Source organism: Grus americana, chromosome 6 (assembly GCF_028858705.1).
Source record: "Grus americana isolate bGruAme1 chromosome 6, bGruAme1.mat, whole genome shotgun sequence".
NCBI lineage: Eukaryota > Metazoa > Chordata > Aves > Gruiformes > Gruidae > Grus > Grus americana.
The window spans coordinates 37,271,259-37,296,014 of NC_072857.1; the positions used below are offsets into that span (position 1 = coordinate 37,271,259).

At 42.9% G+C, this 24,756-nt stretch overlaps 1 protein-coding gene across 44 annotated transcripts in view; it reads left to right on the forward strand.

Moving 5' to 3' along the window:
- The window catches only part of MAP2 (microtubule associated protein 2), a 226,813-nt gene that overhangs the window by 46,392 nt on the left and 155,665 nt on the right, over window positions 1–24,756 (forward strand). For 38 of the 44 annotated variants that reach the window (XM_054829431.1, XM_054829451.1, XM_054829453.1 and 35 more), the window contains one exon: window positions 670–725. The gene's annotated coding sequence lies outside the window, so the exon portion shown is untranslated. Of the gene's footprint in view, window positions 1–669; window positions 726–10,719; window positions 10,876–24,756 lie in introns of those variants that run through there. The other 6 variants (XM_054829437.1, XM_054829439.1, XM_054829433.1 and 3 more) reach the window with 3 other exon arrangements.

The window sequence follows — 24,756 nt, forward strand, 5'->3', positions numbered from 1 at the left end:
CTGTAACTTTTCCATGGTACATGATACTCAATTACATGATATTCAATTTATAGGTCCCATCAGTCTAGTCTGCAGCTTGTAAGCACATCATTTTCTACTGTGTGGTATAACTGTGGGATTCCTGGAAACAAGGAAGCTTTTGGTAAATTGAGGTCATATTATCATGTTCTTTGTTTGCTGGCTCCTTGTACTTTTGGTTGTTGCTGTTACCATCTTCTGTAACTTTTAGTGAATCATCCACAGTGAATGTGGATATGTGAAAGGTCTTCTGCCTGCAGATCTTATCCTTTCTGAAGAGGAAGAAGAAGAGGTTTAGTTGTTTCTGTGAAATTCTGATCCTAACAGAAACCATCAGTGTAGCCCATGTTTCAGTGGAATCTGCTTTTCTGTGGATATCCACTTTATATGAGACCAGGCATTCTGAAGGCCCAAGTTCTTCAGTGGGACACGGTCTGATGCATACAAAGGGATGCGAGCTATGATGGCAGGAGAGGTTCTAGGCACTGGAAAGGAGAGCCTGGTGTGACTTTGCACATGTTACCAAAAGCAGAGAAGGAAGATACTTTGTTAATCCCATGCTGCAATTTGTGACTCTTTAATTCATGTAATAAAATGAGAACCTTTTCCCTGAATAGCTGCCACTAACGGAGACCTTTTGCTTTGTTTCAGATTGTGGAAACCTGAACTAAAATATCCCGTGACTGACAACGTGACAACGACACAAGGTGGGTTTTCTGGTTTTGTCAGTCTCGTATCAGTCATTCCAGAGCACTGGAAATGCTGTACATCTCGACTTTACTAGGATGAATTGCCTAATGAATCTCTGTGGCTTGTTCAAACAAAACTAGATAGTTGGACAGGACTCCTCCTATCTCCACATGTACGCGTGTTATGTGTTTTGGTGGTGTTTTAAACAAAGAGAATACATACATTTCCTGGGCTGTATAGTGAAGGTGTTTATGGCACAGAGGTGGAAACAGGTGAAAATAAAAGCGCATTGGGATTTTTCCCAGCTGTTTTGTGCAGGTATCTGTTTTCTGTAGGAAACGTCCTATTGGCAGTACAAGCTCAGCTATCCAAAAGCTGGTGCTGCTGAGTGCAAGCACTGCCAGCTGAATCTGTGATGTGGCATTTTCCTCTTCTCACACTTCAAACTTAGGGTTCATGGTTGCCAAAAATATTCTCCGCAACATGTGCTGAGTACTCGTCTTATCAGTCACCACATGCTCACCTTGTTTGAGGGTTCGTTGCTCTGCTTTGTTGAAATGTTTTATTGAGGTTGTTTACAGAATACGGAAACTTGCAATGCAGCACAGATGCAAAGAAATGCTGATCCCTGGATTTCCCACTGCACCCTGGCATTATCTATTCAGAGGAGGGTTTGTGTAACGGGTGTAGACAGCTTTTGGTTATTTGATTGGCTCAAGTGAAAAACAAGACAAAGAGAGCCAGTCAATACCATTTTCACTTTATCCAGTGGTTGTTGTAAGAACAATTATTTGATCATTCCCCTTCAGCCAGGAAGTGTGCTGATCTCAGCTACTTAGAGTTTTCAAGCACCAGGTTTATCTGGTGACACTGCACAGCCACGATGAAGTCATAGGTTTTGTTTTTTTCTTTCCTGGAGCTGATTCTTGTCCTCCTCCTTTCTAGGGTGGGGAATGCAGTAAAAAACAGGAGATCCGTCGTCTGTGTGCTGGGGGGCAGTTTCTTCCGGCCACAGCATTGCTGCTTTTACTGCAGCCTGTCATTTTTCTCTTGGAGGTGATAGTTCTTTTTTCCTGTGTCCGAAGGCATGAGTCTTTCTAGAGTACATGTCCACAGCAGGAGAGTAAGCAGGAGTATTTCAGTGCAGAGCAGCAGTATCTCTGCTAGGTGTTTCAGAGTGCAGAGATTGTTGCCAGCTCTGAAATACTGCATTATAACTGTGAAGGGCTGCAGTGCAGATGTACTGTTTGTATTTTCAAGATGCTAAAAAGAATTGCCATAGTCTTGTAAGCCTTGTCTCATGTATTTGTGGAAGGCAGTGAAATAGGTGAGGTGTGAAAATTTATGAGGAAGCCTCCAGTTGTCAACATACTTGAAATGAAACTGCCAGGGTCCTGCTTGTGGTATTAATCCTTGTCTGGCAAGAAAAGGTCTAGCTTTTATTTCAGTGAGTGCAAGACGCTTCTTCTAGTTGCTCCTTGTCAGCCTCTGTGTGTCATTGAACATGACTCATTAGGCAAAAAGTTAAGTGGTCAGGAAGAGCTGGGTCTTTCAAAGCTGTAATGAGGCCAAGCCCAATAACTAATAAAAGAGAGCGATTTGAGGACCTGAGCTTAAAGCGTAGAGGAAGCTGTTTGGTGGATGCTCTTTGCAAAGAACAACGGTGAAGTTGAGGAGAGTTCATTCTGCATTTTAATTCACTGGTGCAAGTCTGAGCTTCAAAAGTTTTGATGGCAGGTGTTGGATGTGCTGTGTGGTCTCACCAAAGGCTCATCACAAACAGCGATGCATGTAACCAAGAAAGTCAGTGCAGGCTGAGCGGTTAGCTGAAAGGGGTAGGCAAACTCCTGTCCGCTCTTCGAAGTGAGTCGTAATCCAATACTCTCTCTGCCCAGAATAGGGGTACTTTCAGCTGTGTGTGAGCTGCTCGATTTATCATGTGGAGATGAGATGTTCTTGCATAAATGGAGAGAGCAAAAAAGCTTCTCTTTAATTAAATAATTGGTTGCCTAAATCCCATTTTAGTAAGCTGATCAAACAGTGAGTGCAGGCTGCAAGAACAGCCCCAGACCAAGGCTGAATAAACACTTTAAACTTTGAATCTTGTTAGTTCTTCTATATGATACTATTTTCTTTCCCTCTTCTGCGTGAATCTAAGGCATGTTGAAATCACAGCACGCTAAACGTCCCTTTTGTCTTGATAGCCCTCCTTTATAACCTTCTCTTAACCTTGTACACAGCCCACATAATGGCACAGAAAAAATCTTCACGCATTTCTTGGTCTGATTTGGTTGCATTGCTTTCTTGGCTGCACCAAAGCACCTTCCCTCTCCTCCTTGCTCATCATGTACAGCAGTTGTGTATCTTGCACAAAGGAATGAAAGCAAGACCATTTGTCTCAGGCCTGTCTCTGCAAACTCAGGCACGTGTTCAACCTAAATATTACCTAATTTTTCACACTTGCTGGGTAATAAAACCAAATCATCAAAACAAAACATGACATGTAAGCGCAACAGTTGTGTTTTACTGAGAATCTGAAAAAAAAAAAGCAACAAAACCATGTTTTAAACCTTATCAGAATATTTCACGGGAAGAACATGAGTGTATGTAGGAAATAGTTCCCAGACCTGTATTAATTCATGGTGAATTTCCATGTGGTAGGAACAAAAAAAATGGAGAGAATCTTATCAAAAGCCCAAAGGCCTGCATTGCCTAGCTAAACACTAGGCCCTTGGGTGGCTACTGCTCACAAGAAGCGTGCTTGCCCTGCTCTCCTCCTGCAGAGTCTGTAGATTAGCATCTGAGGAGGCCCATGAAGGTCACATATGGTTGAGCCATTTTCTCCACATATGTTGGAGCCATTTTTCACCTCTCTCTCTACTGAATCTAGAAAAAGCTTTTAGTTTTTTGGATGCCTCTGTTCTGTGTTGAATGTGAGGTATGAAGAAACTGAGTGAGCTGATGTTCTTACAAGCCCTATAAACAGATCTAGCTGAGCATTTACCTCTACACTGTTAAAAGAGTGATATGAGAACTGTGATCACTACTTATACTATGGAGTCTTTTGTGCTTCTTTCTTCAAAACTGCTGCTCTTTTGGGCCATTTATCTTGTAAAAGTGGTCTGCTATAGCATAACAAATAAATGATTGTAACAAGGCACCTGATCTCTTAGAGAAATCGAAGTGTCATTGCACCAGGGTGTACTGGTTCTCTAGTTTCCAGATTATGCACTTCAAGTTGTTTTCTGGAGCTGCTCACATGCTCATCACTACTAGTCTCTTTCTCTGCTTCTGGGAACAGGAAGTGTAAAGGGATTCGGAATGCAAAGAGATCCCACAGCAGAGGTTCCTAAGGAGGAAGGCAATGCCATGTGTGTGGTACAGGGGAGTGAGGACGGCCCATGTGGCCAAAAACCCAAGGATGTTATCCTTAGGTCCATTCCCTTCTCTGTTACAGATTTCCTGTGTGATATTCTTCTCGTTGTGATAAAATAAAAAAGGAAAAGAGAAAGCCAGACCTGCTTCTCTGTTGAAGGCATTGACATCACATCCAGCATCCTTTGGTTTGATACTCAAGGTTGTGAAATACCTTAGAGGGTCACGTGAGGCAGAAGCTATTTAGGCTGAGCCTTGGCTGTTCATGTTGAAGTCACAAGGAACTTGAGCTTACCAAAAAAAAAAAAAAATCCAGCTGTTTGGAAGTGCTCCTTGTATTGTTGTTCCAAGTGCTCCTCTCATGCGGGGTAGAGAGGGGCAGAGTTTCTCCATCTAGAGATCTCTTGTGGTGGTCGCCCCCAGTAGTGCTTTGCCAGGATGTACAGCGTGCTGCCTCGCGCTCTCAGTGGGGCACTCCTGTTAGCCTTGGGTGGCAGGATGGCTGTGGTCTGGCCAGTATGCTGAAGAGTTAGAAAAACACGTGTCCTGGGCTGCATCCAACAGTTTAGAATGGGGGCCATCAAACTGCGATGTTAACCAGCCCTGTCTGGTGGACCAAGAGCACGCCTTGCAGACCTGTGTTCGTACATGGAAAAGCAGGAAGGGTGCCTGCGTGACGCCCTCCTCTCCAGAAGCCTGTGGGTTGGATGGGGACCAGGGAAGCCCGTCTGCCCTAGGACCCATGCCAGGAAGGAAACGAAGTGGGACGTGTTGAATGAGGGTTGTGGCTGTAGTATCTTTTCTCCAGTAGTGCAGGCAAGCCAGCTGGCACCCATATGACTCTGAACCAGCTATACTTGCAGTATTAAGTCTAATGGACTGGATTTGTAATTGTCATGGCTCTACTGAAGTCAGCACAAGTATGTCGATACTGCACAGCAGCAGAACTGGCTTGTTTTTTTTGTTCTTTCAAGTGCATCTGGGCATTTGGACTACGTGTCCAAACCCCACTCACTGAATTCAAAGCCCAAGATTACGAATGTACAAAAATAGGTGCTCTTTTTAAGGGCCACTTTGTTTTTCATTGAGATTGTATATAGTGTATAAAGATGCAGAGTTAAAAAAACGGCAATTTTCTGAGCAGTAGCAAATGCTTGAGTTAATGTTCTACCAAAGACCAGGTGTGAAACCCAGAGGGAGGGCTAGAAAAATATTTATTGGGGGAGTATCTGAGGAAGTTGTTCTTATTGGCGCCAGCAGCTCCCGAGTGCTAGTTAGTTAACCAAGTAAGTGTTTGTGGGTTGTTTTTCGATGACTAATTTCATTGCCAGCAATGTCTTCAGGAAAAAACAGCAAATGGAAGGAACAGGTGGTACACAACTCTTTTAAAAAGGAAACAACATATTGTAGAACTGCAAGTGTCTGCTTCTACTTAATACTCAATCTTCAAACACTCCGATGTAGTTCATTTATGTGGAATAAATTGCTAGACCAGCCAGTAGGCCCTTACAATATTTTTTTTTATTTTATTCTTTAGTAATTCAGTACGGTAAAAACATATCCCTTGTTACCTCCTGCATGCTATACTAGGAAGCTGAGCGCCAGTAGGATAATAACAATTTTGATAAGATCCTTTTCTGTAGCAATGAGTGGGAGTTTTGCTCTTGACTTCAATGGGAGTAGGAGCCAGGCCCTTTCTTTGTAATACAGCAGTGACGTCTTCCGAGACAGTATTAAAGAAGAGACGTTATGCCCTTTAATTCTAACCTGAAAAGTTTAAATTAAGCAAGATAAGTCTCTTTGGAGAGAGAAAACATCTTTTATGAGATTATCTGATGCAGCAGGAAAAACAGGCAAGTTTGCAGGTGAGTGGTAAAGACATGGATAAAAGTGTCTATTCCCGAAAGCTTAGCTTGGTGGGTTTTTTTTTTCTTCCCCCCAGCTGTAGGAGATGTTATCTCTATCTGCAAGGTTTGCTTCACTTACAGTCTTTGAGCATAGTGGCTATAATGCCTTTATGACTTGAATATCCTTTGTTATTGGTGGGGAGAAAGCACTTCAGTGTGTAGCACTCAGAAATAGAAGCTTTTCAGTTACTTACAGTACCGACTCATATCCTGTTCATAGATTTTTATCTCCATTCCTTATGTCTTCACACATTTCTGGAACTGTTACCACTCAACAGGCAATATGTTAAGAGTCTTTCCTTTCTCCCATAAAGTCACTTGTAGGTTTTTTTTTTTTTTTTTTTCCCCCACCTGGTACCAGTAACAACAGAACCAGAGTTAAAGCTATTTGATCTGATAGGGCAGTATGAAGGGTCTCAGTGCAGCTCTGCCTAAAGGGAATGTCAGATTTGCCATGTGGCCAGGTGTGTAGGACAAGGGATGACATCCTGAGAGAGGAGAAATTACAGTCATAGGAAGAATTGGTGGTTTTTCTTCCAGCTCTTGACTACTGCAAGCATAAACTTGCCTCATTATCTAAAGGCATTATAGTATCTCTTTTAATGTCACTTCTTGCCTTGGAAGCATGTAGGATTAACGGAAGCCATTCACCAAATTCTCGATTTTCAGACTTTGAAAGGTGAATTGTAGAATTCATCTGTCTGAGCTTCAATTCATTTGTCTGAACAATGTATAAAGTCAAGAGTTATTTCACTTTAAAACTTTTCCCAAGTCCCCACTGCTTTTGCTTGGAACTGATTTGCATTTTTACTATTATAATGATCTGGTTATTTTACTGTATGAACTAAACACGTAATGCTTTTCAGGATACACAAATCATATGTCTTCTGTTACCTCTCCTCTGGGTATTTGTGTGTAGCTGAAATAACTTTGTCAAGTCATTAGGTTTATAATTCCTAGCCTGCTTAGGACTGGTGTCTTGCATCCTGATGAAATCAAGTCAGCCCTATGCTTCTAGGGAGCGCAGTCTGAGTCAGTATGGGGAACGTTAGCCTAGGAGTTGAGAGTTGGGCATGAATGGGACCTCATAGAGTTTTTGACCCTAACCAAAAAAGAGGAAAACACTTGTGTAGAGGTCCATGCATTGTCATTCTTATTTAACCATTATTGCACAAGAGGCTATTTACACTTTGCTGGTACACCTGCTTTACCATCTCAGGTAGGGCTACAATCAAAATGCTGTACAACACAGTGCTTTGCATTGCTAGCCATGATATAAATGCTGTTATCTCACACTTTGATGCTGCAGTGGTGATTGCTTTGAGCTAAGGCTTCCAAAGGCCCTTCTTCTCAACAAGAGTCGAGTGGAATTGTGTGGCTGAAAATGTGAAAATCCCAATCCTCAGTTTTTAAGTGCAGTCCTAGGAGAGATTTCGCTGTGGCACAGAATTTTAGGCAAGAATTCAACTCATTCATGTGCTTATGGTTGAGCTGTTGCACTTAGACTACTCTTTGCAGCTACTTGAATGAAAAGGTCAGAGCTAGGGAAGATACAGCGCAGCACAGTGGTGCTGCTTTTTTTTTTTTTTCTTCTTTTTTCTTCTTTTCTTTGAGATACCTGCTGAACTAAATTATGATCTTCCTTTAGAAAAGGTTCTGGGAATACATGCAGTGGGGATAGGAGCCAGATGGGAGGCAAGATTCTGTGTGGTTAAATGCTTGCATTGGGGAAGGGCTTTTGGACTTGAGGCTGGTTTGGAAAAATACCAGTCAGGGAATAGTGTCTGCCCCAAAATCCTTGCCATGGAGTGGGATGGGGAGGTGAATGGAAAGGTGCAGGGGTTGACTGTTTCCAAAACCAAACCTGCACTGAGTCATAAATGAGTTTGAACTCATGGTACAAGACTGTGGGTAGAGGGAAGCCTATGTTCCCCAGCAGCATGCAGCTCCTTACGGAGCCAGAAAAATGCTACGTTACTCTTTCATGAGGGTGTTTAGTTCCAGAGCTGAGGCAGACAGAGGGTTAAAGAGGAGCGAGCCTCCTTGGAGATCCATTTCTGAAGTACAAAGGAGCATTAGTATCTCCAGTTTGCATGCAAGGAAATGAGGCACGTCTCAAGACATTAATATTATCTGCAGACAGTAGGCAAGTCTGCAGCCCAGCCGGGATCAGACTCCAATCTCCTGAGCCCCATGCAGTGCTTTGTTGTCTCTTCCATCAAAGTGTCTGTTTCCACTGTACATCTTAATTAACAGCTTATCCTCATCTAACAACTAAGAAATAGCTCCATAGTGCTAAAGTAACAGTATGGACAGATACATGTATACATTTTTATTTTGTTTCTAATTAGAACAGGGATGCATGCATCTGAGACATATTATGCTGTGCTCAGAAGGAGAAAATATGGACCCCAACCCATCAACCAGGAAACTGTTGCTTTTCTCAAGCAAATACAAAGGCAAGTTTCATATGTTAGCTGTGGGAGCTGACCTGGAAAGCTTGAACTTTTAAATACAATTCTGACTGATTCTACTAGTATTTTTGTATTAACAATTACGCATTTTCATAATAAGCAAGAGCTGAAACTGAAGATGGCTGTGCTTAAGCTCTTCATATCAGAATGCAATTGTGCATGTTGTGTTTGTGCTAGAAAGCTCGAAGCATCAGGGCCAGATGCTTATTTATCTCTGAAATTGCTGTAGCTCCATTGATTTCAACAGACTTGCACCCACATGCATTTGTAACAGCCAGGAAACAGGCTCTTGAGTCTCAGAAATGCACCATGAAGATACCAAGCAACATCTGTAACATAGCAACAGGAAAGCCTTTATGCTGTTCTCATTATTGCGGGTCTCAGAGGCTGGCGGTAGTGGTGAGCATATGGTGGAGGGTTTGCTTTCTTTTTGGTCAGGCTAGTCAAATTGCCTCGGAGTGTAATGCCTACCAAATTTAAAGCAATAGCCAGTTACGGTAGCGGTGTGAGGACTCATCTTTGAGGAACCTCAGCTTTGGTTCAGTGTGAAGGGCTGGGAAGACATCACACAGCAACGTGTCTCCATGATTATTTCTTGCTTTCCATGGGATTAACGTTTCCCCTGTGTGAAGTCTGGCCTTCCTGAATCCATCAGAAACTCTGCCAGCAGGGTCTAGCGTCTTTGTTTTGCCTTTCCAGGCCGTCTGGAGCGCTGTTGTAGGCTGTGTGGGCAGCAGAAGCCCCAGGCTGCCATCCCATGGCAGGCCCTTTAGTTTTGCTGTGTTGTCTGGGGCTGAAAAAGAAGTGCCTGTGTGCAAGCTACCAGGGCTAGGAAAACAGTCGCGGGCCATGAGCAGCGATTATGTATTCCTCAGGATCAGTATCTCTGCCGGTGTTAATCAGCACCGAGGCCTGAGATCAGTGCAGCACCTGCTGCTGTGGCTGCTTTTTGCCTGCTGTCAGGTGTCTCGCAGTCTTATGCAAATAAACCATTTAAGAAAATGAATTACTTGGATCAAGCCATTCGGGAAAGAATAGCACTGGATCCTGTACGAGCCAGACAGATGCCTGAAGGATGTCCTATATTTACACAAAACGTAGCAATTAGGTTTTCCCCTGGTATCTTTTGTATTTTTCACATTGTTTGCCTATTATTTCTGCAAGGGCAGAAGGGGCGGTAGCATGAATATAGTAACTATTGCCTGTAATAATGCAGCCAAAAGAAACAGGAAAAAAAAGGCCTTCTGGGTGTTTTCTACATCTTGGGATTTATTAGGTGTCTCGTGTGCTGATGGAACAAGATGTAAGATTGCTTTCAGTATTCATCTGTCACAGTGTGAGATGAAGAAGTAAGTCTCATAAAAGTACTGTTGCACGGGAACTTGACTTGTTTGTTTCTGCCTGCCATGGGCAATTCCCTCCCTTTTTAAAATAGTTTTCTGGTCTCTCAGTGAATAGATAAAAGTGATTCTGTTTTTACAAGTGCAGTACAGGGGAGAACACCTTTCATTTAAAGGATATTTCAAAACAAAATCTAGAGCTGAGTTTGAAGTGTTTAGTCTGTCTCTACAGCACTGCTAATCCTTAACAAATAATAAAATAATTTGCAGTTTGGAGAAATCCTGTAGTCTATTTGTCTCTGCGCAGAAATGTTACTTTTTTCACTGTGTTCTTTGGGGTAACTGCAAACATTTGAAAGAAAAAAGGTAAAGGAAAAGAAAGTGTGTTCTGCTGTACCTCAGTCGAAGCAACTCTGTATTTTCTTGGCTACTGTAATGAAGCAAACCCCCCCCACTCAGGAAGATGATAAAAACCAATGTGCAAACAGAAGCTGCTTACCCGTTGTCGTACCCAGCTCCCCGCTCGGACCTGATTGATGAACTCCCACTGCCTAAGTCCTTGTATCGCTCCTGGCTGGAAAGGCCAGAGAGCAATCAAAAATAAATGGGGGGAGTCCCCAGCTCCTCTTGGTGGGAGGGCACCACTGTTGCGACCCCTGAAGTCAACTCTCTTCTGTATCGTGTGGCTGCAATGAAAGCAGCAGGTGTAAAGCTGGGTGGACCTTGCAGCCTGTTCTCTGAGGCAAGAAGGCTCAAATTCAGCTGAGCAGTATGTGGAGGGGCTGCCTGGTTGGAGACCCATGGGTTTCACAGGGGATGTGCCATTTAGACCCCACAGGTTGCCTGGACAAGTTGTGTGGTCAATAAATTTACTTGGGGTAGAGGCAAACTCTGATTATTTTTTTTTTTTTTTAGATGGAAGTCAGGAGCAGGATGTCTGTTTCCTTCATGCTGACTTCACTCACCCTTCTTCAGTGAGTCCTTATGCCTGTGAGAAGAGTGAAAGCTCTTACTGGCACTGGGGGGCTGCTGTTGTGTGTGTAAGCATCTCCTGTATTCCCAGCTGAAAAGGTGAATTTTGAAGATACATCACTCCTTTTTGGAAGCAGTATTTTTTTGACAGATCACAGACACTGGCCACTGACGTAGTTGGTGCAGTCTTTTTTTTAAACTGTAATCTCTTTGGTCATATTCAAATGTGAACGTCATGCTGTCTGCAGCTTTAGCTGAAGGATATCAGACGGTTGTGACCAGCCTTATTGTAGGCTCTTGGAGTGCTTCTTTGCTGCTCTGTAACCTGAGTGAGTATCTGTCCATAAGCAACAGGTTAAGGGCTGCCTTAAGAAGGCTTCTGTTCCGTGTGGTGTTTCCAGAAGCTACTTTCTCCAGCCTGTGTCTGGAGACACTGATGTTACAAAAATGTATGATCTTGGAGCTCTTCTCTGAGTGTGAATGAGTTTTGTATTTTGCTGTAATTCAGCTTAATGATGGAGAGAAGAGATGCATGGGAGATGCTAAGGGTAGTAACTTACCTGTATGGTACATGTTTTGCAGGTAAAGAATGAAGCTGAGACTGAAGGTTACCCAGCTCTCATGAAGGTTACAGAGTATATTTGCACAAGAAGCAATCTGCATCTCATTTTTAATCTTTAGAATTAGTGTCAGTGCAGAAGAGAGTAGGCAAGCCTCAGACAATTTTATTGTAGTTATGAATCATGTGCCTGGGCACAGCAACTGTGATTTGTGGGTTCAGGACATTTTTAAAGTGCATGACTTTGTGGATAGAACTTGGTCTTGCAAGGGGAAAAAAAGAAAAAAGGCAGAGGGACATTTAGACAAAACGGACTGACTGAGAGCTGGTCCAGAAGTTTTCAAAAAGCAGTGGGGTATTTTTCAGTTTTAAACATCGGTTTAGAGTCTTTGAGCAGGGAAACCTAAGCTTAGCCCTACAGGTCTGGAAATACTGCTGGCCTATGTGCAAATCCTCTATTTCCCCTTTGTGCAGAGCCCTTAGGAGCCAGAGCAGGGGGTGGCATTTTGCTGAACCTTCTACCAGAAAGGGCAATGTGGCTCAGCCCTGTAGCCAGGTTGGTGTAGCTGAACCCTTGCTGTAAGGCTAAGGGGTGGTCAGTATGTCCTTGTCTGTAATGGTGCAGAGTAGACACTGTCCTGCCTCTGTTAGGTTGTCTGCCTTCATCAGGAAGCAGTATTAACTTCCTAATTAGCTTTATACGGCAGTTGGAAGTTGGGATTCAGGTATAGGTTCAGCAGTGCCATGTGTAGAATTGGAAGACACGGGGAAGTGGGGTGAAATTCTGAGTTTTGTGTTTGCAGATGCATACATAATGAAGAGATTCTCAGGAGATGTTAGCCCACAGTGTGGTTTTCATATCAACTTTCACAAGAGCAACAGATCTCAGGAAGCTGTCATCTACCTTAGGAGTCTGAAAATAGACCCCTTTGAGCAGGGGATAAACAAAGGTGAAGCTGCTGTGCTAATGAAAGGGCTTGGGACCTGGTCTGGTCAGATTGTTCCTGGCCTGTTCCGCAGGCAGATTGGACAAAATATTTTGACTATGAAATAAATCCATGTTCCTAAGAAGCAGCCTGTAAAATGTCAGTGCTTGCATTTCTAGAAAAGCTGCTTTGTTCAGCTCCAATTGATTTCTTCTGCAAATAGGCTGCCTAGTTTTGTAGGATTACATGAACTCTGCGTATCTCAATATGTGTGCCGATAGACTCTTTGCGTGGGAATCATCACGTTTGCCACTTTGATTTAAAACTGTCTTTGATTCTCTTGTTTAAATCTTGCCCTCCTGTAGAGATGTTTTCTGATCTCCACTTGATTAAAAAGTATGCTGCAGACCCTCTTCACTGGTGGCCAGTGGACAGGTGTGTTGGTGAGTTCTTGGGAGATGGCGGCTATGCTTGTCCCTGTGTGCAGAGACCAGTCTGTATTTTATGGGGTGCTGTGTCTCTCCACAGATCCCCTGTGATTGTGTATCTCGTCAGGGTCTTGCATAATGCATGGGTGCTGCATTGTGCCAGGATGTGCTTTTAAACTGCAGGACCTTTGAGCGGTGATCGCAAATTGAACAGGAAAGATTGCTTGGATTATCAGCAGGAAAACAGTAGAAGGCGTGACCTTTCTTCTGCTCCTCAGGGCAGAGCAGAGATTTTTATAGGATTCTGCTTTGAAACAAATTGGTAAATAGCAGGGGTGTTCTTATCTATAACAGGTTAGCTGCTCAGGTGTCCGTAGGCTTCCTGGGTACTGAAGGAGATGGGGTGGAAAAGACATTAAATAGAGATAAGAACCTTAAAAAAAAATCATGCAGAGATGAGGAAATAGCTTATTCAGGCAGAAATAACAAAATCCAGGAAAATTATGCCAGATGAAGCAGTGCAGATGAAAATTTTGCCTGAGCGCAGAACACAGGCTGTGACTATTTACCATCATGAGGTTAGACTGGGGATGGTGTAAGCTGCAGGGAGTGCAGCAGCTAGGAAATAAAAAAGACCATAAGGTCAGTGCTCAGAGCCAGGTAAATGAGCCGTGCTGTAGGACAGGACAGGGGCAGTGCCAGAGCTCCCTGTAGATGTGATTCCAGAGGTGATGTATGCTGGTGTCGTCCTTGACAAGGAGAACAGGCCTGACAGTGAGTGGCTATTCCTTACGTATTTGTTTGAGTTGATGGGGAATTTGCTGTGATAAAGTTCGTACAGCACAGCCAGCGTGTAAAGAACTAGTGAAAAACTTCATGATCTTTTTTCACAGTTTTTATACTTTACAATACCTTGTAGATTCTCGACAGCCATGCGTTTGGGGAAGAAGGTGGTAGTTGGTATGTGTATGGGGGGCAGAATGTGGTCCTTAAGAAATATAGAAAAAAGATGCTGGGGATAGTGGAATTACCTAGTCCAAACTGGTGAATGGCTCTTCTAGGAATGACAATTTTGAGCCACGTAATGGAAATACTAGAATCGGCCTTAAAAAAAAAAAGTCAGTGAGGTGATGGAAGCTCAGCAAGTGGTAGAAAACGGTCTTGGCTTTTCTCGCTCTTTAGTAATGCGATAGCAGGATTGATCCAAAGCTTGCTGTGTATGTAGAAGGAATCTTTGTGACCATGACTGGTTTTGGACAGTGATACAGGCAGAGCACCGTATGGTATTACTGTGCATGTCGGTCTCATGGCCAACAAAAAGGGAGAGTAGCGTTCAGGTGGGCTGTGTTCAAAACCCAGCTCTGCTGTTGACTTCCCAGGTGACCTCAAGCAATATAAAAATGGGGCTAATGATACACTTAACCATGCTGCAGAACTGTGGAGCAAGCGTGCTGTTGTTACATGTGTATTAGCAGCATTGCTGTTTGGAGAACTGGTTTCATAAACAAAACCAAATTGTCAGTGAATAGTTTGGCATTTTTTTGAGAGAAGCCTACAGTTTACTGCCTGCAGAGCACCGAGGAGTAACTAGTAAAAGCTGCTTGAAGTCCCAGCCAGACGATAGAGCCAAATTGTGATTATGATTGCACATCACAAAAGCTGTCTGTTTGGGAGGAGATTTAGCTATTTGTTCATTCATGGCTTAGAACCCATCATGCAACAGCAGCCACATTTGTGCAAACACTTGCTCATTCTGTGACAAAGCCACTTGTATTGGCAAGTTAGGAAATGTAGCATTTTTGTATTAAAAGGCAATAGGTAAGCTTTGCCTGTAGCTCTTGCTAAGTAATATGCTATTAAGCTCAATTAGAGTGGCACAGTGAAAACTGGAGTAATACTTCTGCAATGAAACAGCATGTAAAGACCTGAACAAATGAGACATTATTACTATGAATAATACTCCCTCATAGGAGTAGAAACACTGAAGTCAGGGTCTCTACACCTCTGTTTCATGGTGTATCTGTTACTGTTTTGTAGAGTTTGTTGATGCTTTATGTTGGCCGAAACGTTTAAGTGTTCTTATTTTAAGTCACTGACACTTGCTACTGCAATGGACAAAGCGTCTTCTGGGATTCTTTCAGCTTTGCTGGTATGGACAGAAAAGGAACAGCCTCTCCATTCCCCTTCTCCCCAACCATACAAGATGGCAAGCTAGGTCATCCTGAGATAATACACTTTTTTGAGTGTGTGTAAAACCATCCTGTCTCTGCATGATCCGTGTAATACATGGGAAAAAATTTCCCATCTAGTAACTGATGAGGGCAATTTCCTGTAAGCCAGCTCCTCTTGTGGTCTCTGGTTTCCAGCCAGTTCTATTTTTACCACCTTTTTCTTCTTTTTTTTTTTCTCCCCCCAGTTTCTTTCCTTTTTTTATTAAAAAAAAAAAAAAAAAAAAGGATGTTTCCATTTGGCAATCTGTTACTATAATGGTTCTTACACCCAGCCAGGCTACAGTTTTAAAAGGCACCAACAAAATCTGTGAAGATAATGTGTATCCTGATGATGTTTAATTAAAGCTTTTGAGCCACATCATAAAGTCAGCATCAGCTGATGGGAGCAGATGAGAGCGAAGCCTTTGCTGTGCTGGTTATTGTTGCCAAGCTAAAGCCAGGTCCAAGTAATTCTGTATTACTATAGCCAAAATTGTTTTGTTCCTGACACTGCAAACACTTAGATTGATGTACCATGTTACGTGAATAAGGGTCTGTGAACATGTAAGTAGTTGCAGTAGCAGGCTTGATAATTCACCTGGCTCTAGTGAATAAAGCTGGGGGACTTACACCGAGGGTGAAAAAGGAATCCAGTAATCTAAAGCACTGTGTCAGTGAAAGAGGTCTGAACGTATGGGCAGAGTGAGGAAATGAAAGGAGATCCAAGTAGGAGGGCAGGAGGGTAGAAGATGTGAGAGAGGAGTCATTTAGAACAGTCACTTTTCATTAAAGTAAAGGGAAATCTTGGCTGCAGTTATAGAAACGTCATGCTGCAAGGCATGTGTGTATTTAAAACCAATCTCAGATTGTTTGAACGTTTTCCCAAGACTTTAGGAATCTGGGAACCTTTCAAAAAACAGTTAACGTCATGCAGGAGAGTGGGTTGGAGATACGACTTTATGATGTTAGAAATTGTGCTTGAAAGGCATTCTGATAGCCAGACTCCTAGAAATACAAGAGGAGGAAAGCAGGGTAATGCCGTGACAGTTACTGTTCCACAGATGATACTGTCAGCGTTGGAGTGCTGTGGCCTTACTTGGAAAAGATTTGGTCCTTCTTCAGGCATGCTTCGCCCCTGCCCCCCCCCCCCCCCCAGTTCTGCACATCGCATCTTTGGACAGGATCAAGAAAGCTGCATATTCTGCAAGCAAAATGCCAGAAGAATGCAGCATATGCGCAGGGCAAAGGGTGGGTTTCCTAACCAAAGGACAGAGGATGATGTGTGTTTTGGTGCTTGCAAACAGTTACACTGGTTTGTGCCCACAATAGGGTAATCAGATACTTAATTAGGAAGATGAACATCCCTGCTTTCTCATAGATAGAAACAGTTGACAAAAGATGCTGAGAACTTAGTCCTAGGTGTCATTTGACATCTGAAGCACAGTTTGTACAAGTCGGATCTAGCAACAGTTGCATTTTCTTCCCATTACATTTGTGTCTTGAACAGTTGTTGATTATGTTTTAAATGTTTATTAACCCGGCTGCTCTGGGATGAACACATCTGGTCCTCTGATCTTGGAAAGAGGAAGTATTTGTCAAATTGCCTTCAGGTTTTTCCTGTGGTTTCTGGGTACCGGTCCTTCAAGCCACTAAGACACTTGTTAGTTTTCAGTGAACAAATGCTTCCATGTATTTTGAAGAAATAAATTACATCCAGAAAAGTGTGTGCTGAAATGGCCCTTTTTAACATGAAAAGTTGGCAAATTTTTTGTGCTACAATGGCAAGAAATCATCAGAGTGGCAGATTTGAGAAGAGGTGTGACTTCTGCCCTCTTGACAAGGTGCCACCTTTGCTTTGAAGCATTGCTGGGGAGCAGGGGGAGTGTTTCTGGTCTTCGTTAGGCACAGCTGCAGCCTTCACAGCAAGAGCAATGGACTCGGGGCTGACATTGCATTGCAGGAAATAATATGGTTATTGCATGTTATTTCTGAGAGCTGCAACATCATTTTGACTAAGTACTGCTGGGGAGAGGCTGGCAGGGGTGTTTGCTGTGAATCATCCTCACTAATGGAAAAACTATTCAATAGAGAAACAATAGTTATTAGCAAGATGACACTTCTGTTCTGAATCCCTTTTTTCTTTTTTTTTTCTTCCATGAACTGTTTTGTAAATCACCTTTGGGCTGGAAGGGCCTCATTCACTTTCATTCTAGCAACAAATACTTTGGTATGAGTGGAAAATATCTTAAAGAACAGGAGGGGCTTTTTGTTATTTCTGAACTCCAGAGGTGTTTGCTTCTGTTGTGTTTTTGTTCTGATTTCATTTTGCACTTAAATAACCATGGATGACTGGAACATACTGAATCAATTGTATAGCTAGTGCTGCAGGTGGACTGTTTAAAGGCATTTATTTTTTGAAGTGCTAAACTGAGGAATGTGGACATTAAATAATAAAGTAAATAGTTGCCTTGGAACGCTGCTATTTCCCATCACTTTAGGAAATCATAGGGTTCCTCCCTCCAGAAAAATAATCAAGTACAGTCTTAATTTTCAAGCCCATAAATAGACTCTAGGGGATTGCATACATGATTAAAGTTATACTCCAACATAAGACCTTTTTTTCTAGGCTGTGGCCAGAACTGTTAGGTGTGAATGTTGCTGTCTGTTTAAACATCCTTCTGCTCTGGGTTTCTGGTTGTGCAGAAGGGATGTTACTGAATTCCACTGCTGTCCTGAGAACATCAACCTCACAGTCAGTGAACCTGCAGAGTGAATGGAACAAAATGTGCAAAAAAAAAAAAAAAAATTAAATGGAGATGATCTGTTACAGTGTCTGGAGTACACTATGTCTGGGGATGGGATACAAGCTTGGAGGAAACACAGGTCCATTCCAATCTGGCAATGTCTACATCCCAAACATCATCCACATAGTGCATTGAGAGCATAGGAAGGACACTACTTTTTTTTTTTTTTTTTTAAAATCTCTCCTGCGTAACCCAAATTACATCTCTCTAAAGAAAAAGTATGTTTATACTACCAGAGGAGGAACTCTACAGCTGTTTAACAACACACCAGATGAGAGAGACAATTCCTTCCTAATTGCAGCTCAGACACTTGAAGCTTCAGATGGTACAGGCTTGGTGTGTGTGCATGTTAACCTGCACAGCTTTTTCCTTGGCAAAACTGAACTGCTCACTATTACCCCCATCTTTGGAAATGCACAGATTTCTTGTTTGACTTTAGACTGATTTGAACTGTAGAATTCTGTCCCCCTCCCTGCTCTGATTTTAAATGTTCTCCATGGGGCAGGGGAATAAGTGCTGTAAGTGAGGCGTACAGGATCCATCCAGGAGATATCTGTGAATGCAGATGTGGACCAGACAGTTGAGGCAGGTTCTTCAGGAGCTTGAAAATTCTCAGAGGAGGGAAAGAGGTTTTGTGCTTCTGTAGGTGGAAGCCAGTTTGTGCCAATACTTCCAGAGCTGTCCTAGTGTTGATTCAGCTAATTGAGAAACATCAAAGGCCTTGAGTGGTTGATTTCTCCAAAGCTCCTGCTGCCTTTCAAAAGTAGAAAACCATTATCAAAGTGATGCCACAAGGACTCATGCAAATAGGTGGTTTTATCTACCCAGTTTCTGGCCTTTAGGCAGCTGCCCTTCCAGTTTAACAATACTGAGTACTACCTTTCATTTCTACCCTTCAAGTCACCAAGGCATCTCTCTTGTCTTCTACTCATGCAAAGCATCAAAGGATACAAGATGCTTTACAGGCAGGGGAGTGGTGAGCCTCAGAGAGGCTTTCCCCAAGTGTCAGCAAGGGGCTGCTCCAGCTTGATGCAGGGTCTCATAGCAAGGAATGCAGTGATGAGACCTCTGTGAGGAGCTGAGATTCTCAGCAAGGATGCCAGCCATAGCCTTGCTTTCCTGGCATGTGTGTGGCGGTTGGCAAAGGGGTGGCTTTGCTGGCAATTACTTTGGAGACTTTTCTGCTAAAGCAAGTGCTCTGTGCGCCCCCATCGGACTGCCCAGGCATGAAGCTGGCACTGAGAACTGATCCCTGGATTTCTAAAAATCACAATCCTTGATGTATGCTTTTTATTTCCTTACCTGCTATGCATCTCAGAGTTCTGTCTTGGATCCTTTTCCATTTCTTTTTTTTTTTCTTTCAGTTTCTTTTTCTCCTAATCCTTTTAACGGAAGGGGGGTGTGTGTTAGTGTAAGCTTTAGCAGGACTTCAGAAAGCACACAGGCTTGCATTTGTATGGAAGACTTTTACCTGGTTTTGTGTTGCTCTTGTATTAGGACAGCAAGTATGGTTTAATAAATAGTACATAAACCACTCATGGTTTTGTGAGCCTATAATGACGTGCGGTGTTTTATGCAAGCTATAAAACATGATACTGCGTCTTCCATTTGGAAGGCTGTGTGCACTTTCTTTGACATAATTCAGTTGACAGCAGTGGGGTTGTTCTTGACTTACACCTACATAAATGAACAGGGAGTAAAGAACAATGCAAGTTCACACCCAGTGCATGCTGACTCATTTGCTCATACTCTTATGTGTAACAGAAAGTGCTTTTAGGGTACTCCTGAGGAATACATCAAAGTAGTGTCCCAGATATTAAGTTCAAGACTAGGTACAAGTTTAGCTAAGGGCTGTGTAAAGCCAAGGGCTTGTGATACGATTCATAATGAAGGTGGAAATCATTGTTTTCAAGTGGGAAGGGACTAACATCCACTGGCCTGACCAATTAACATGCAGGACTGTGATTTTATTTTTTTTTTAATTGCATTTCTAATTGAACTGGACCAAAGGGTTATTTTAAATGGGTTGCTTCTGGACAAATAGTTGCTGATATGAACAAATGCAACCGTGCTTGTGCAGAGAGGGTTGGACTTAGACGATCTCTGGAGGTCCCTGCTTAGCCTCAACTAGTCTGAGATTCTGTTCTGGGAATGCACAAGGACTCTTGCTTTTTATAAAGTAGTTTGCTTTGTGCTCTCCTTAGTTTTCTGACTGTGTGTTTCATTTGGCATGTTTCCAGTCTGTGAGTTACCTCATCTCAAATTGCCTTCTCCTTCCCTCCACTGGGGGGGCCCGATCTCAGATGTTGATGTTTCATCATGGTGGTCTAGGAAAGTGTTGCCTTTTCATGGTAGTTCTTGGACCTGTCTTAGCTCTGGGTGGTTTTGCAATGTGAAATAAGAAGCAGGCTCCAGCACATCAGGCCTCACTGTGGCTGGCCAGAGCCTGGCTTTATGTCTGGATCAAAGCATCTAAAATGTGCTTAGGTGGAGCCATCTTCTCCAATGTGCTGGTGGGCCGTCAGTAGCTTGCTTTGCCTTTCCCATACCAAAGCCATCCAGATCACATCAATAGTCTGGGCCTGTGCTAAGATGCTGAATATGACTAATCTCTCTGTCCAAAGAGCTTGGGTTGAAGCATCCTCTTAGCGTGAACCAGGGATTTACAATATGGATGGTGGGTGAGTCTGATCTGACAGCAGGCTCTTAACTGATGGTGTAGCCATGTGCTTAGTGTCCTCTGTTCCTTTGGGGCTTTCCGAGGACGGCTTGGTCCTGCCTGTGCATCTTGCTGGCTCAGTTTTCTCTTCAGCCAATGCTCTCTTGTGTCCTAGCTAGCTTCTGTGTACAGAAAATCTGGGTTGCTCTCCTGTCTACAGCATTTCTAGGTTAAAAAATAGAGATTTTACCATTGCTCATCTGGGGAAAGAAAAAGTATTATAACTGGTGAAGATAAGTCGTCATCATTAAGGACTCTGTTGCCACTTCCAAACCTAGGTGATAAAGGATCAGTACACCAGACTGATGCCTGGGAGTTCAGAGCCAATTTTTATTTTTTAAAATAAGGATTATTTTGTTTGATTACTAGATGAATGGGAACAGCAGTAACTAAATCAGCAGCAGGCCTGCCAATGACTCTGGTGGGTTCGTGATGAAAACTGTTAAGTAGTTGACACACAGCTCCAATGGTGTGCAGAAATCAATGCCAGAAGTAAATCATATAGACCATTAACCTTGGGACCTGCAGAGGGCAAAATACAGAGCCTTGCTGTTTGGAGCACCTGTAGTAACTCAGTGTTTGGAGATGTGCATGTGGGGGAGATGTCTAAATAAAAGCCATGTAAACAACTCCAAAGCTGTTTCAAGTTGGCTGCAGGAAGGGAGAGGGGTAAGTATCTGGTAGTTTTAGATGTGTTGCCATGGTGACAAGAGCCAGTAAACTAGAGCAAAACCAGGACTAATCTATGATTGAAAAGTGTAGCAGACAAAGATGCATTGCTGTTTGCAGAGATTCAGGTACATAGTAGTGAATTTGCTGCTACATCCATCGTGCTATGTCCATTGTGCCCATCCTGAAGAGTACTTTTATTTACTGCTGATTTCCAAAGGTTCCTTGTCACTTTAAACACATATATTTATTTCTTTTAACAGCGAGTTAATGACACATGCCAACATCTAATCCCAATCAGAGCTTTTTATGTACTGCACATAATAGATTTATGGCATGCATACGCTGTTAACCATACTGTCTTCAAAAAGCAAAGCCATCTTTGGTCTGTAAAATCTGGAGCTGTTAGCTCTATTTCAGTCACACTATGGAAGCTGGATAGTCCTGTAAAGATGTAACATTAAAGCCTTGAGTCAGAGAAGCCACCAAGCACATGATTTACTGTAAGTGCTTTAAGTGATCTGCTAAGTGAGGATGTATTGCCCAAGCGCCTAAGTTACACAGATGCTTAAATGCTTTGTAAACTCAGTGTTTAAGGACTTTATCCCAAAGGATGCTGTAGGAACTTTCACTGAAGTAAGTGAGGATGAAGGGGACCTCACGCAGTGCTCAGCAGCTACAAGAATTGTGTGAAAGGAAGGATGTTATTGCTGTTATGCTCTTGCGTATTTTCCCATGGAGGAAAAAAAATCACCAAAAGGCATGATTTCTGCATTTGAGTGTGTTTGTTTTATTTTTTTTTGTGTGTGTAGTATGGTAAGAGTTTGGATAATTTGCTCAGTATTAAAACCTGCCCGGAGTATAAAACCAGTATAGGTGGGGGAAACAGGACAGAATTCCCTAGACAATCCTTTCGAAGTTGTGAATAGTCCTTTTCATTTCCAGAGACATTTTAAAAAAATGTTAAAAGGGAGAAATCATTCCATTCAAAATCATGTTTTTGACCCATCCCTTGCAGCAATTTTCAAACTGATGCTAAACACACTGGGGTACTTGTCTCTTAACGTTATTTAGGAAGTGTGTACTTTGTTTTACTTGTGTTTGAAACGAGAGATACTTTAACAACAAACACACACAACATCCTGGTATAAAATGCTAACTCTCTGCCGTATCTAGGATTTTACCCTCTAGCCCAAGTAATCTAAAATAATAAAACAATCTGCTGTTTTAAACAGAAGTTGCGGCAGTTATAGTTTCTTTCTAGAGAAACTGTGTATTTATGCCATATAAATGCAGTTGTGTTGTTTTGTGGTGTCCCATCCCCCCCCCCCCTCCTGCCTTGATATTTAATGATGACTGAGATAGCAAAATCTTTGGACAGAGGTCTTCCTCTGTCTTTCAATAATACCAACGTTTTCAAGATATGAAATCTTTTCTGCAACACAAGTTCCCACCAAATAAAAATAGGTGCATATAACTTCATGCAAAATAGCATTTTTACCCCACCAAAGAAGAGGTCCTGGAGTTGCTAGAAAATCTGTTTGTGATATGCTTTTACTGCTCATTTTCCACAAAAGCACTGACACTATGCAACAACTACATATCTATATAAATAATCTTTCTGTGTGTTTGTACAGTACCTGGTACGATGCAGCCCCATTTTCAGCTGTTTCCTAAATGCTGTTGCAATCAAAATAAGCAGTAGTAATGTTTGGCTTAACAGGTGTAACCTACCATACACTTGGTCACAAAAGTGCTCAGGTGGAATGCTGTTGTGCCAAGGGAGCAATGCAAGCGTAGATGGAAAGGAGCGTTTCCTTTGTGGGAAAACAGGAGAACTAAGAGCAGCTATTCAGAGCAGTGCCTGCTGGTTGAGCTTCATGAGTCAATACACAAGCAGAGTGCAGAGAGGGCAGACTGGCAGCATTGTGCACTGCCACAGCCCTTGTTTGGTGCAGGGTAGGGTGGCAGCATGCAGGACAGAGCTGTAGCATCGTTTGTTTTCTGCTTATTAGGCCAAGTTGGTGCCGAGACATTAATCCCTTTTAGAAAGGTGTCTGCTTTGCCTTGCCGCAGCCATGGCAGGCGCTGGCGGGGAAGAGAGCTACTGAAGCGGAGCAGCTCCTGGGAAGCAGCCCTGCGAGCCAGATGGTGCTCGAGTGGCTGCGCTTGCTCTGGCAGTGTCCTCTCAACAGGGCACCACAGCATCCCGTCTGGCCTTGCAACAAGTGAGCAAAACATGGGGAGAGGGCTGCACCTCCACAGAGCAGTGCTGGTAAGAAGCCCAGTCCTGGGTGAGCATAAGGCTGGGAGAAGCTGTACTTGTGAAGAGATGATAGAGAATGTAAGGTTATGAGTCGATAACTTCTGCAGAACAAGTGAGCACCATCATGAGTTTGGTGGTTGAAAGGTTGAATTTTTTTGGGTACTGCTAGTGAGGCATGTAAGCTGTGCCAAGCCTTGGTGTGAAGGAGGCAAATTAAATCCTTCCCTGTTGAGCAAATCATTAACTCCACGTTCCCTACAAGGATGTTTTTCATGTTGGCCTGACTAGTTCACTATTAGAAATTTCAGGAAAGAAAAATTTTGTGATTGGACAGAAAGTTTCAGTTTCATTGCAATTTCTCTTTGATTGGGGGATGGGAGTGGCAAAACCCAAATAAACCTGCTAAATAGTCAAGAAAAAAGGCTGGAAGGTTTTGTGGATGTTTTTATTGCACTTTCTTTTCATATTTTTCTAGTTCAGATACTGTGCATCCCTTGAACTCAAGTATTTACCCCAGTACTTCTAAGGCTCTTGAGCTACAGGCAGGAGGAGGAAAAAGGCCATGTATTCTCTTTCCCTTCTGCCCACTCCTCCATGCTCTGCTCAATTACTTTCTGTGTTCATACAAATAAAAAAGATAATTGTTTTCCTCCTAACCTTGCTTGAAAACAGCCCTCATTAAACTCTTTGCTGGGAGGAGGATTGGATGGGACACCAGTGTGTTAAAGGGCTTCTCTGTCCAGCTTGGGAAGCGCCTTACGTAAGGAGCAGTCCCACTGTGGCAGAGATGAGGGCACAGGGACAGATGGCGCCTTTTAACGTGACCCTGACTGGGATCCCTGACAGAGATCTTGCAGCACTGGGGGTGGCCCTGAGACAACAACGTGGTGGTTTTTCTCCATCAGCCAAAGTGCCTCTGTGCTCCACCAGATCTGTCTTGGCGTAGCCCTGCTGCTGCCTGCTGGGGTGAAATCGGCACAGAGCTGCCTCTAGCCTTTTTGCTACAGACAGACATTGCAAGGGAGACAAGACTTTGTCATCTAATAGCACCCTGCTGCTTGAAGAAATGATTGGTCTTTTTGTGGCATATATAGTGTTTTTCTTATGCTTTCCTAGCTGCTTTTTCTCACCAAATGACCCAGCTAGTGCCAAGAAGGTGTTCATGGGATTGCTTCTGAATTAAAACTTTCTGCAGTGTAGCAATATGCACCCCGTGGTGCATTGCACATCACAGAAAATGGAAGGTTAAAATCTAGGAGAAAGGCTCTTTGCTGCCCCTAGCAGCAGGATATTAGCTCAGAGGGAATGTAGCAGCACGGTGAAATGATGATGTTTTAAATTGAAAATCACAATAATGGCGAGGAGCAGCAGCTGTGTTGGGAGCTGTCAAAGCTGCAAA